Below are 13,350 nucleotides of genomic sequence, written 5' to 3' on the forward strand. Positions count from 1 at the left end.
TAGTATCTATTTCATTTGAACTATCTTAGATTCTCAATTTTTTCTATAATCTAGAAATGCTTAGCTTAAGAATTATGCATTTAGAAAGATTTGTAATCACTTAGCTCAGAAATTTTTCTTATAATAAGTCTATAACAATTAATTTATGCAACAATTATGGTATTAAATTTCAAATCTATAAAACATCATATCTAGTCCTCTAACTTTTGTTCACTCACTCAAGTCATAATGGCCTTTTTGCTATTTCTTAATATAGCAAGTCATTCTATGTTATACTGTCTGCAACTGCTCTTACCTCTACATGTAAATATTATCTCTACCTGTATTAGAGTAGCTCACTTAACTTTGTTAAGAACCTGCTGTCTGAAGCTGCCCACCCTGGCCAGGCAGGGATAATAACCACTTGCAGGGGTCGTCTCACAACAGGAGGTCCTGATAAGGAACACAGTGATAAGGAACACAATAGTACAACAAGCTGCCTCCAAAACCAACCAGAAGAATTCGGGAGGGGCCAAAAGGAGGGTGGAGATGCCAGCTGGTAATACTTCCTGCCAACCTCCCAGAAACCCTTGCGGTGCAATCCATCTTGACTGAAAGATGCTTGCACTACCAGGAAGGGTCCTGAGTGGGACCAAATATGGGCATGAGCAAGATGATTGGCCAGAGACAACCCAGAAAGCTAACCCCACCACAATAAACCCTGAGACTCTGAGACATGGGGCAGAGCAGTTCTCTTAGGTTCCCTTACCTTGCTGTTCTCTGCTCAAGCGCCCCTTTTCAATAAAGCCTTTTGCTTTGTCAGAACTTGTGTCTCCTCTGACAATTCATTTATGAGTGTTAGACAAGAGTCCACTCTCGGGGCCTTGAAGGGGTCCCTATCCCTGGCAATAACTTCATTCAGAGATCTGCTTTAATTTTATCATTTTAAAGAGGCCATTCTTAACCACTATCTTATCTAGAGTAACATTCCTCTTTCTTTTCCTTCAAATCCTCTCATCTTTCCCTGCACAAAGGGATTTTTCATCAATTTTAAATCAGTTTAATAGTTTATATTTCTTTGAAAGTAATTCATGCTATTAACATTTAAATTTTCCAGCATTGTGAGTGATCTAATATACTATTAGAAGGTTTATATTCTTTCTCAAAGATATATGTATGTTGTTATAGCCTTTTTCTTACTACTAATCTTACAATTTCTTTTTAATTTTATAATTAAACTTCACAGCTTATTATTGTTTATTTTCTATTTTCTTAGTCTTTTGAATTTACATAAATACTAAATTTTGTTATTTGTTATCAATGTCTTCTCTTCTTAATTATTTATTTTCCTTCTTTTCCTGTTTATTTAGATGATCATTTTTGAAGAACTCAAACTGACTTTTTGTTCCTGTAAGTTGTCCTTCTTATAATGAGTATTTAATATATGCAGTTTTCTATAGCAAATGCTTGCATTGGATCCCTTATGATATATAATAATTTAATATTATTATCATTTTCTTTTCAGAATATTCTATAACATGCCATTGAATCTCCTATGTAACAGAAGAGTTATTTAGGGAGGGTGTTATTTTTAAAGTTCCACGTAGATTTTATTTATGCTTATGTTGGAAAATATGCTTGATATTATGTCTATATGGTATTTCTTTAAGTTTTCTTGAAGTTTTTAGAGTATAATTTTCAAAGAAGGTAAAAAAGCAAATATAAATGAACACTTTCCAAAGATTTTAATGAACATTCATTAGTAAGAAACCAGGAACAGGTTAAGCTGATCTAAAACATATTTTTAAAGCTAGGTATATGTAGGCAATTTAATAAAGTCATGTTTGGAAAAGCATACTGACTCAGATATAAAACTTGTTTTTGACTAATGGACCCAAAGACCACAATCACTGTGGTTATTTGCATCTCAACCAAACAAAATCTACAAATTAAACTGCCCTTGCATATATGTATATTGCCCAGAAAAAAAAAAAAAGAGTCATGACCAAACCGGTAATTTATTTCTGAGTTTTGCATAATTAACCTTCCTGTGCGGGGAAGCTAAGAAATAGTTAGCCAAAGTCCCAGTAAAGGATTAAGATTTGGTCATAAGATTATAGAGTGAGTCTCCTCACTCACACCTTATCACAACGCCAAAAGGGCTCCCATATGACAGTGAATTACAGTTGAAAATACTGCACAACACAGACCCTATCTAAAGAGGTGTTCTTAGGGAAGCCCAAAGATAACAGGGGACACAAGGAAAAGGACACAGCAAAATTTCTAGCCTGTGGCACCTTCAACTACATAAAGTATTTAACACAGCTCAACTCCTAGCCAGATTGGCAAAACATCTCACATTAAGTGGATATTTACCTCTCTTCCTATACCCAATAAATGACATTTATATACTTTTAACAAAAAATTACAAGGCATGCTAAAAGGTAAGAAAACACAGTCTGAAAAGACAAAATAAACATCAGCACAAGACTCAGCTATGCTATAGATGTTGGCATTATTAGACAAGGAATTTAAGATAACTTTGATATGTTAATGACTATAATAATAATGTAGACAGCATGCAAGAACAATTGAACAACACGAAAGTAGAGATATGGAAACTCTAACAATGATTCAGGGGGGAATACTAGAAATCAATACACTGTAACAGAAATGAAGACTGACATTGATGGGCACAGCCGTATACTGGGCACAGTCAAAGAAAGAATCAGTGAGCCTGAAGATAGATCAATAGTCACTTCCAAACTGAAATACTAAGTGAAAAAAGAATGAAAAAAAATGAGCAGAGTGTCAAAGAACTGTGGTACAATTTCAAATAGTATAACATGTATATAATCTGAATAATTGAAGGAGAAGAGAGAATGGACTAGAGGAAGTGTTAGAAACAATACTGACAGATAATATTAAAAAATTAGTGAAAGGCATGAAAACACAGGTCCAGGAAGCTCAGAGAATACCAAGCAGGATAAATAAAAAAGCACACCTAGGGTTATCATAGTCAAATTGTAGTCAAACCAAAGACAATGACAAATCTTGAAAACAAAAAACAAAAAACAAAAAACCAAACCAAAACAAAATGAAACAGAGAAAAAAGGAACTTACTTATGGAGGAATAAGGGCATCAATTACAGTGGACTTCTTGGAAACAATGCCTTAAGAGAATGGATTGAATTATTTAAAGTTTTGGAAGAGAAATCCCTCCAACTTAGAATTCTGTGATCAGCAAATTTATTCTTCAAAATGAAGCAGAAATAAAGACATTTGCACACAGAAAGTGAGGAAGTTTACCTGACTTAAACGAAATGTTAAAAGAAGTTCTTCAGGCAGAAAAAAAAAATAATACAAGTCAGAAATCTGGATCTACATATAGAAGGGTAATAAAGAAGGAATAAATAAAAATAAATTATTATACAGCTTTTAGAAGAATTTCTTAATAGTTATCTCTTGAAAAAACAGCAATGTATTAGGTGATTATAGTATATGGATAATTGAAATGAATAACAATAATGTCACAAGTCATGAGAATGAGGAATTGGGGGTACTCATTTATAAGGTACCTGCATTATACATATAGTAGTACAGTGTTCCTTGGAAGTGGAAGTAAATTAGTCGAAAACATGTATTGTAAAATGCCACTATATACTTCTTAGAATTGCTAAAATATTAAAAAAAAAACCTGACAATGCCTGGCAATAATGTGGAACAAATGAATCACAGAATCATTGCTGGTAAGAATGAAAAATGATACAGACATTTTGGGAAACATCTTGGTGGTGTCTTATAAAGCTAAAAGAGTCTTATCCTGCTACCCATTAATTGTGCTTCTAGGTCTTACCAAACTTACTTGAAAATGTATGTCAACCCAAAAACCTACACATGAATGTTTGTAGCAACTTTATTCATAATCACCCCAAACTGGTCATAAATAAGATATCCTTCAATAGGTGAATGAATAAACTAGGTATATCCATACAAGGGTATACTCTTTAGTAATTAAAAAAAAAATGAGATATCAAGCTACTCAAAAATATGGGTAAACCACTTGATAAGTGAACGTGGCTCGTCAAAAAAGACCATCTACTGTTTGATTACATTTGTATGATAAGCTGGAAAAACAAATTTTTGGATACATTGCACAGATGAGTCATTACCAGATATTTGGAGAAAAGATCAACTGAATGGGTGAAGAACAGGGGATTTTTTAGTTCAGTGAAACTATTCTGTATGATACTATAATGGTAGATACACAACAGTAAACATTTGTCAAAACTCAGAGAACTTTACAGCAGAAAGAGTGTGGCTTAATGTAGGCAAATCTTTAAAAAATGTATTTAAAAAAAGCAGATTATGACAAAATGGTTAGCAGACTATCACTAAATGGTTGGTTAAAAAAAGGGTGCAAGCCTAGGTAAATTTGGAAAAAAATGGAGCCTGTGAGATTAAAAGCAGCTGTAACTGCATATAAGAACTTTACTCTAGTTGATAAAGTTGGTTCCTGTTGGGGTAGAGGGTAACAATTCTAAAACCTCTATATATCTATACTGGAATTGAAAAATTAAATAAATGGATGGCAGATGGAGGGAGTTGGTTTTCTCACCACTGCGGGGGAGTTAGTAGATAAGTACGGGGAAGAGACTGGAAAGAGCCATTTGAGTTAGAGTTGGAGATATTGTTTTGAAATCACGTTTGAATTATTATAGATACAGATGGAGATTACATAGATATAGATGATATAAGTATAGATACGTATATATACATGGTTAGTGTACATACATATATTTCTTCCTTCTTTTAGCTGAGAGAGCCTAGAAACAATGACAACCCAATAACAGTAAGCCCACTTAATGCCCAGTTCTTGGTTCTAATACCATATTCCAATATAAGGAACAAATTCTCCTTGGAGAAGTGGCTGATTCTAGGACTGGGGCAGGGAATATACAAGATAAGCTTGGATAATTTATTATGCTAAAAAGTAAAAAAAAAACCCTAAAAACCAAACCAACCAACCAATCACAGTGATAAGAGCTATGTCAAATGGAAGAAGAAGACAACTGAGAAAGCTCTCAATGGCCAAAGCTGGAACAATTTGAATAACAAAATTGTATTATATTATAACCCAGAGTATAATATAAACATCCATTAGTTTATATTGCTACAATATATGATTGAATAAATAAATAATATATGGTACGGGCTAGACATATCTTCTATGCAGAAAAATGCCAAGTAACATATGTAGATATTCTTTCTCAAGGAATTAAAACATAATTCCTCACCTCTTAAATGTGGGCTACACACAGTGACTTTCCTATAAAGCGTACAGTATGGAAGGGGGGAAGAAAGAGTATCTTTAGAGTGGAGAAACCTGACAAAAGCTACCTAAGCCAGTGATTAACATAAACAGTGACATCATGTTGACACTATATGCCCTTGATATGATGTGATGAAAATGGCACTTTACATCTTGGTTTTGTTCCCCAAAACTCGTAACATCAGTCTAATCGTGGAAAAAATGTTAAACAATTCCCAGCTGAGGGATATTACACAAAATAAGTGAACACTACTCAAAACTGTTAAGGTCATCAAAAACATGAGAAGTCAGAGAAATTGTCACAGCCAAGAGGAGTCTAAGGAGACAAGATGACTAAATGTAATAATGGCATCCTGGATAGGATCCTGGAAAAGAAAAAGGCCTCAGGAAAAAAACCAATGAAATCTGAATAAAGTAGAGTGTTTAATCATTACATATCAATATCACTTCAATTATTTTAACAAATACGCCATATGAATGTAAGATGTTGGTTACAAGGCAGAAACTTGGTGTGGGGTATGAGAAATCTCTGTATTATCTTCGTAACTTCTGTAAATCTAAATCTATTCTAGAAAAAGTTTATTAAAATTTTTTAAATGTTACAAAGTACTTTGATAAAACACACAGATCCCAGATAAAATTATTCATTAAATTGGGCTGGATTGCTTAAAAGTTTTCATTATCATGGCTGAACTTATGTAAAATTGCTCATACAAACAGAGGAATAATTTTTCCTTTATGGTCTATCTCTTTTTCTTTTTTTTTTCCTGATTCCAACTTGAGAATAAGAATGATACTTTTTCCTTTGTAAAACAATCATTACTTTTGCTCATCTTCTTAATCAAATATGTGGGGGTTTCCCTCGTGGCGCAGTGGTTGAGAATCTGCCTGCCAATGCAGGGGACACGGGTTCGAGCCCTGGTCTGGGAAGATCCCACATGCTGTGGAGCAACGGGGCCCGTGAGCCACAACTGCTGAGCCTGCGCGTCTGGAGCCTGTGCCCCGCAACGGGAGGGGCCGCGATAGTGAGAGGCCCGCGCACCGCGATGAAGAGTGGCCCCCGCTTGCCGCAACTACAGAAAGCCCTCGTACGAAACGAAGACCCAACACAGCTAAAATAAATAAATAAATAAATAAATAAAGTGGCTATTAATTAAAAAAAAAAAACTAGCACTTTAATCAAATATGTGACGTGTTAGTATTTCTACTTATTCATATCTATTTAATTCAAGAAGTTGGTGATTGTGGATGAGATCTTTTGGAACATTTTCAGGATTAAATAGCACAAATCTACAACCTGAATTAACTCCCTAAATTGTCACATAATTTACTTACTTCCTGAAATACTGCTTTTGAAGATAAGCACAATCAGGTTTCAACCTTTAGAAAGATGATGACGTTGTACAGAGCTTGGGAGAGTTAACTAATTCCTGGACTTCAGTAACAATACAAGACTAAATCAGGCAACAACTTTATTTCAGTGCATATTTTAATCCCAAAACTGGTTCCCAATAGCATGGAAAAATTTTTTTCTAAGCTGCTATATAAATTCATAATAAAAATGAGATATGGGGGGGGAAGCCTTGTGAAAACTTCTCATTTATTAGATATTTTAGAACAATCTGGAATATATCTAAGGAAATGCATGCAAGCAAATTCAGAGACCAAATAGCGGAAGGAATCATTTAAATGAAATTTAATTCACAGTTTTAATTCTTTTTAGTGGTTAAATATAGATTTTTTTCCTCTTATTATTTCCTCCTGCAATCAATTTATCTGAAGCTTCCTCCATCCTTTAGTAGCTGCCCTTTGAGAAGATAAAAAGAAATGAATGTTGTATGTACTACTTGAACATGTGTGAATTCTGGGTCACTCCTTACACCAGTGGACACCAAGCGGTTGTTCTGGCATGTTTTATAGTGACAAAGCAATACTATGGTCAGAATTTGTATCCCCATTATAGATTCATGTGTGATGCATTATAGCAAATCTCCACTGACTGAACTAATCAACATCGTTTCCTTCCCACCACATCTAAGAGAACTGTTATCACTTTACTTCTACTTATTTTCAGTGCATTTCATATTTCTTAAGATGTTCTGTCCTACAGAATATTATTCAGTTTCTTTAATTTTCTCATGTTTTTGAAAGCCAGAGTTTTGTAATACACTCAATATTATGCCTCTAGATCTGGTAACCAGATTAAATCCTGTAAAAAGTCTCTTTGCTCATGCCATGGCTGGGAGTAAAGGCTCTATGCAAAATATATGAATAAAATAAAAGAACATGTAGAGATTTAAAACTGGAACTAAAACAATATACCCCTGACTATATGAATTTCAATATGATACTTTATTATACACATTTATCTCTATATATGTCTCTATTTTTTCTACCTTTATCGAGATACAATTAATAAATAAAATTGTATAAATATAAGGCATACAACATGAGGATTTGATATATGTATAGATTGTAAAATGATTATCACAACATAATGGTAATCCATCACCTCACAGTTTTGTGTGTATATATATATATATAATTGTAGGCACCATACTATTTATTAGATCCCCAGAAATTATTCATCTTATAGCTGCAAGTTTGTTTACTTATTCATTTATTTTGTCATTTAAATTTTTGAGCTTCTAGTGTCAACTGAAAATAAGACACAGTTCCTTCCCTAGGGAATGCATAGTCTGGTAGAAGACACAACTTTGAGAAAAGTAAGCTATATTAATGGCAAATATATAATGTTACATGTTGAAAAGGCTGTTCAAGCTCAAGGAAGAGAGTAAGAGAATAAGTGGATAAAAAGAGGGATTATGTTATATAAATAATATGAACATTTTTGTTATAATTTTTAATTATTTATTGTTACATAATTTTCTTTCTTTAAAGGTTCTAAAAGAAACAGAAAAACATCTCTTACAGAGATATTGACTGTTAAGTTTAATCTGGTTGCTTATTTTAACTGCTAAATTTACATCTCATAAAACAGTGTTGAATGATTTATAGACAATATTGAAACTCTAATATTTTAAACACATGTTCTTAGTTTTGATGCATTTTTCTTATCTTAAAGCTAACAACCTAAAATTTATAATTTCAGTTATCTTGTTACTTCATACCTAGCACAACTCATAAAGTTATGATTGAAAATTAATAATGTTCATGACAGAGTGTCAATATATTAATACTTAATGTTCAAATTGGCATAGATGAAAGTTGAAAATGATGTCTTTTTTAATATTCACTTACTCTTTTTACAGCTCATGTGCACAAACATGCATTTCACTATGTCCAGTTTACTTTATCTCACCTGAAACGTTTCAGCTAAGTTTGTTGAGATCAACTTTATTTTTCTCAAACTTCCAGGATGACTGCCCTTCTTCCCTGTCTTTTGTATGCTTACCAACCAGACTTGCATAAAGAGGAAAAACTACGTCGGTGTATCTTCTGCCAAGAAATGGAGTTTCACATGCAGCAGCTGGCTGAATGCAAGTTTCTGAGCAAATGATTTGTGATTGGATTTGCCTCTCCTTTATGGACTCTACCATTGCTTTCAGTGCCCTGTTCAATTTGAGACTATAAAAGCCTGAAAGCAATCACAAGGTGAATTTCAATAAATTGAATTTATGATGAGTGTGAAGGATAATTTGCTGACAGCTTTAAATTGTAAGCACTTCTTTCAGTGGTAAATATACCCAAATTGCTTTGTTTTTCTCATAAGAGATTCAGCACCTTGAAACAAAGATTTGCCATAAAACAAACTCTCCAGCAAACATCTGCTCCCTGTCTCTAAAGCCCTGAGACAGGTGAAATAGGACTCTGGCTGTATAAGCTATGTTTTAAAGCTTTGACATTGGAAAGGGATTCATTCTTTACATTTGTATCAGTAAAAGGATTAACATTCTTCTTTGAAAAGAAAAAACATCAGACCTATTTCAAATATACTTATCTAGTTTAAAGTACTTACTCCAGCTCAATATAAATCTAAAACTATATAAATCTGACTAAAATATTTGATGATCCTATTTTTATTCTGCTTGAATATTTGTGTGTTTAATTTGGGGGGAGATTCACCAGGTATTTTTACTAAAAATAGGCCTACATATTATAAAAATAGAAGTGTATAGAGAATCTTTGCTCTGGAGGGCTCTATGATCTATAAGCATTCACTTGTCAATATTTGTAGAAACGTAGACTGTTAATAGAAGATGCTATGCAAAAATAGTACATAGACTAACAAATGTGAAAATGCACACAAATTACTAGCGACCAGATAACTGCATTGAGCTATCATTTATTCACCAGTTTAACAAAAGCTAAAGTGTGGAATAGAAACCATAAGGAAGGATGTGGAAAAAACTGTAACTCTTATTCACTACTAATGAAAGTAAAAATTGTTACAACCGCTTTTGAAAACCATCTTTTGTTTTCTAGTAAAGATGAAGATACATGTACACCCATGACTTAACAATTCCACCCCTAATCATATACCTTAGAGCAACTCTGTTGAATAGGAATATAATGCAAGCCCATGTATAAATTTAAATTTTCTAGTAACCATGTTAAAAATAAAAATTAATAGGTGATACACATTTTAATAATGTATTTTATTTAACTCACTATATCTACAATATTATTATTTTGAAATGTAATCAATATAAAAGTATAAGATATTCTACATTCTTTTTTCTTTTGGTATTGTCTTCAAAATCAGGTGTCTATTTTAAACTTAGAGCACATCCAAATTGAAAATAACAGATTTCAAGTACTTAATAGCCACATGTGACCTGTGTGTAATGTAATGGACTTGCAACCTTAGAAAATACTTTCATACGTGTATCAGGAAGCATACACGAGAACGTTCATATTGACGTTATTTATAGTCTATATTGGTCAGGACTGAGTCAGTAAAACAGAGTCCATGGCAGTGACCTGATAAAGGGATTTTAAAATAGAAAGATACTTAAGTTAGTGTGGGAAGTACTGAAAACTCTCTAAATCAAACAAACCATGAGCCAACCAAGAGATAAGCAACAACGCTAAGCCGGTGCATCTCTCAGGCTGATAGAATAAAAGGAGAATGTGGTATTCTTTATGAAGTCCAAACTCCTAGCGTCACTTATAGAACTTTTAAGTGATCTTTGCCTTTATATTTTTCCATTTTCAATCCCCCCCCCCAAATTCCCACTCTCTCCTTATCAACCTACATCAGTTCCCAGAATATGTTCTTTTGCTCCTTTATTTCATACCTTTGTGCCATTACATATGTAGTGTAAGTTGCCTGAAATATTCTCAACAACACTCCTCCCTATTGATCAATCAATCACCTTCTGCTTTCTCTAACTTCAGGCAGATATAAACTTCTTCAATAAGAAGAGTGTGCTTATCTTCTCATCCCCTTCTTGTCATGCTGGGTTAACCACACTTCTATACACCCATAGTCCCCCCAGGCATAATCTGATTTAAACTTCTCATGTCTTTTTATAACATTGGTCTTACTTTCTCTATTGTATCATAAAATATTTGAGAGTATTTCAGTAATGTCTGTATTGCCAACTACTTGCATTTAGTAGGTATGGAAGCAATATTTTACAAAGAACTGAACAATTGAAATGTTCAAATGAAAAAAATGTAACACAAACATGCTTTTGAGTTAAAATTAGTTTTCAATATGCTCTCCAAAATTATATTAGTTGCAACGATTTGGACTATCTCTAATGCCAGCCAGATCATGATTAGCCAGGACAGAGACAAAGTGTAATGAAAACTATAGATCGTGAATGTAATCTGCACACTGTAATTTAATTTAGAAACTATTAATTCTTCATTTTAAATATTTATAACTGCATAATTCATCATAGTTCATGTATTACAAATAATGTAGAATAGGGGGAAACAAAACAGTTTTTACACAGCAGAGAAATAATAAAGTAAATATTGAAATTTCCTTTCAGCTATGACAGCAATCAAAACAAAAAAAGAAGATAAATTCCGTTTTAAAAAAATAGTAAAATGCTGAATTTGTTTTTGAAACTTTTCTTAACTTTATGTTTGTTATATGTTATATAAAAATAACTTCTACTGGGAAATATTTATCTCTTTTATTGAACTCAGGAGGACCAGGGAAGAAAGCTTTCAAATAACTCCGAAAGGTATATGACTAATGCGAAACTTTGGAATCAGACCTGAAAACTGATTGGGTTTCTCTTCTGGAATTAAGTCTAAAAGAGACGTCAAATATCAGTAAAATGGTTGAAACACTGAAGGAATATGTGGAAAAGTAACTTTCATCTATTTTAATATAATAGTGCATTTGGTGATTGTTGAACATAATTCTCATTGCTTCCATTTTTAGAATGAGAGAATAACTAATATGTTAATTATTATTAGAAGTACATTTCAAACTTCAGTAAAGTTAATAGGTATAGTTGCTTTGGCTAGGTTGATGGATATTTGTCATTTCCTTGGGACTAAAACCAGTGATATTTTTCTAGCAGATATGTATCCTGAAGCACTGAGAAAGTGGGGCCATTTGAGAACAATGCTTTTGTAGTGTGTGTGTGTGTGTGTGTGTGTGTGTGTGTGTGCGTGCCTGTGGTGGGGGTGTCCATATGGGTGAGTTAGTTCAATTTTTAGTATCTTTTAAAATTCTGATCTGGGAACCACAGGTAAAAAAATGTATTTATGTAGAAAATGCAGGCATAGAGCTTCAAACGTTGTCCCATCATTTCCATTAATGTGGGTAGTTTGACTTGATAATTCTCTTTCAAAAGTAGGCAGATTTTCAAAATTTGTTTAATCTTTTCTATGTGGCTGTTCATTTGCATCAAAAATATTAGGTGGGTTTCAACACTTTAATTCACTTTTTTTTTTTTTTTTTTTTGCAGAGACTTAAATATTTTTTTTTAGCAAAACAATGTCTTAAGAAGATAAAATGTCTAACAAAATGACGGCTTCTAAATAGAGTCCGTGACCTTAAGGGGATATAAATCTGGCCAAAGTCAAGTATCTAGAATAATCCCATCTAGATAAGATGCTTTGAAGTTTTTTTATGTCCTGAATTCTCCATCTTTTCCTTGTTGCTTGTTTTAGTGCTAATTGTTGAGTACTTATCTTCTTCCTTGAATTTATTCATAGGAAATTAACGCTTTCCTTCTTTTTGGCTTGAGAGACTCACTCACCACTCTCCAGGGCAAGAATCCCTGCAAGAGATTACTCCTAGTTCCACATAGGAACATGATGAAACTGGGGATCCAGTCAGATGGGATGCCATGAAAACCTGTGTTTGCCATGGTTTTTATCATTGAAAATGTGATTTTCTGCACTTCAAATTTTGTTAGTTTGATTTGTGTGGCTGGAATTCCTATATTCCTTTTTAATTTTGATTCTTTTAAAAATTCTTGGCATTTTAAATCATTAAAGTAAGTTTGATTTGATTGTTAATGGATTAATTCTGCTTAGTGTTTTATGTGAATAGATTTGAGAAACTTCAACTGTATGAATATTCTTTAAAATACTTGCAAAATATCCTGTTCCCAAACTTAATGTTGATATATATAGAAATGTATGTATATAGATGGTCAAGTCCATCTCTAACTTTCTCAAAATTCTTCTAATAATTCTAACTTAATTTATCTCATAATTCCATGAATCATATGAAAGTTGGAGAGTAGAGGTAATCTGATACGATTTTTTGTGGCGGATAATTTTTTGAGAAACAATACATGAGTTGAATTTATGACAGCACTATGGATTTGGAAGAAAAATCAAAGTAGAAAATACAAAACCTTAAATTATTTTTAATAAGAGCACATATATTTAAAATAATTTATAAATTAACTCAACACTAGATTTTCTAAAATGTAGTGTTGTGTGCTGCCAGCTTGGCCAAAATATTTGTGTAAATTTTGCACATAAGATGATGAGATTACCTTTCAAAAGTATGTATTTCTTAAAGCTTATTAAATTGAGATTGCTACTGTTCCTGAGAGAAAATCTGTGTGAATGAACTTGGTAAAGGTGAATGA

Source organism: Eubalaena glacialis, chromosome 6 (genome assembly GCF_028564815.1).
Source record: "Eubalaena glacialis isolate mEubGla1 chromosome 6, mEubGla1.1.hap2.+ XY, whole genome shotgun sequence".
Lineage (NCBI taxonomy): Eukaryota > Metazoa > Chordata > Mammalia > Artiodactyla > Balaenidae > Eubalaena > Eubalaena glacialis.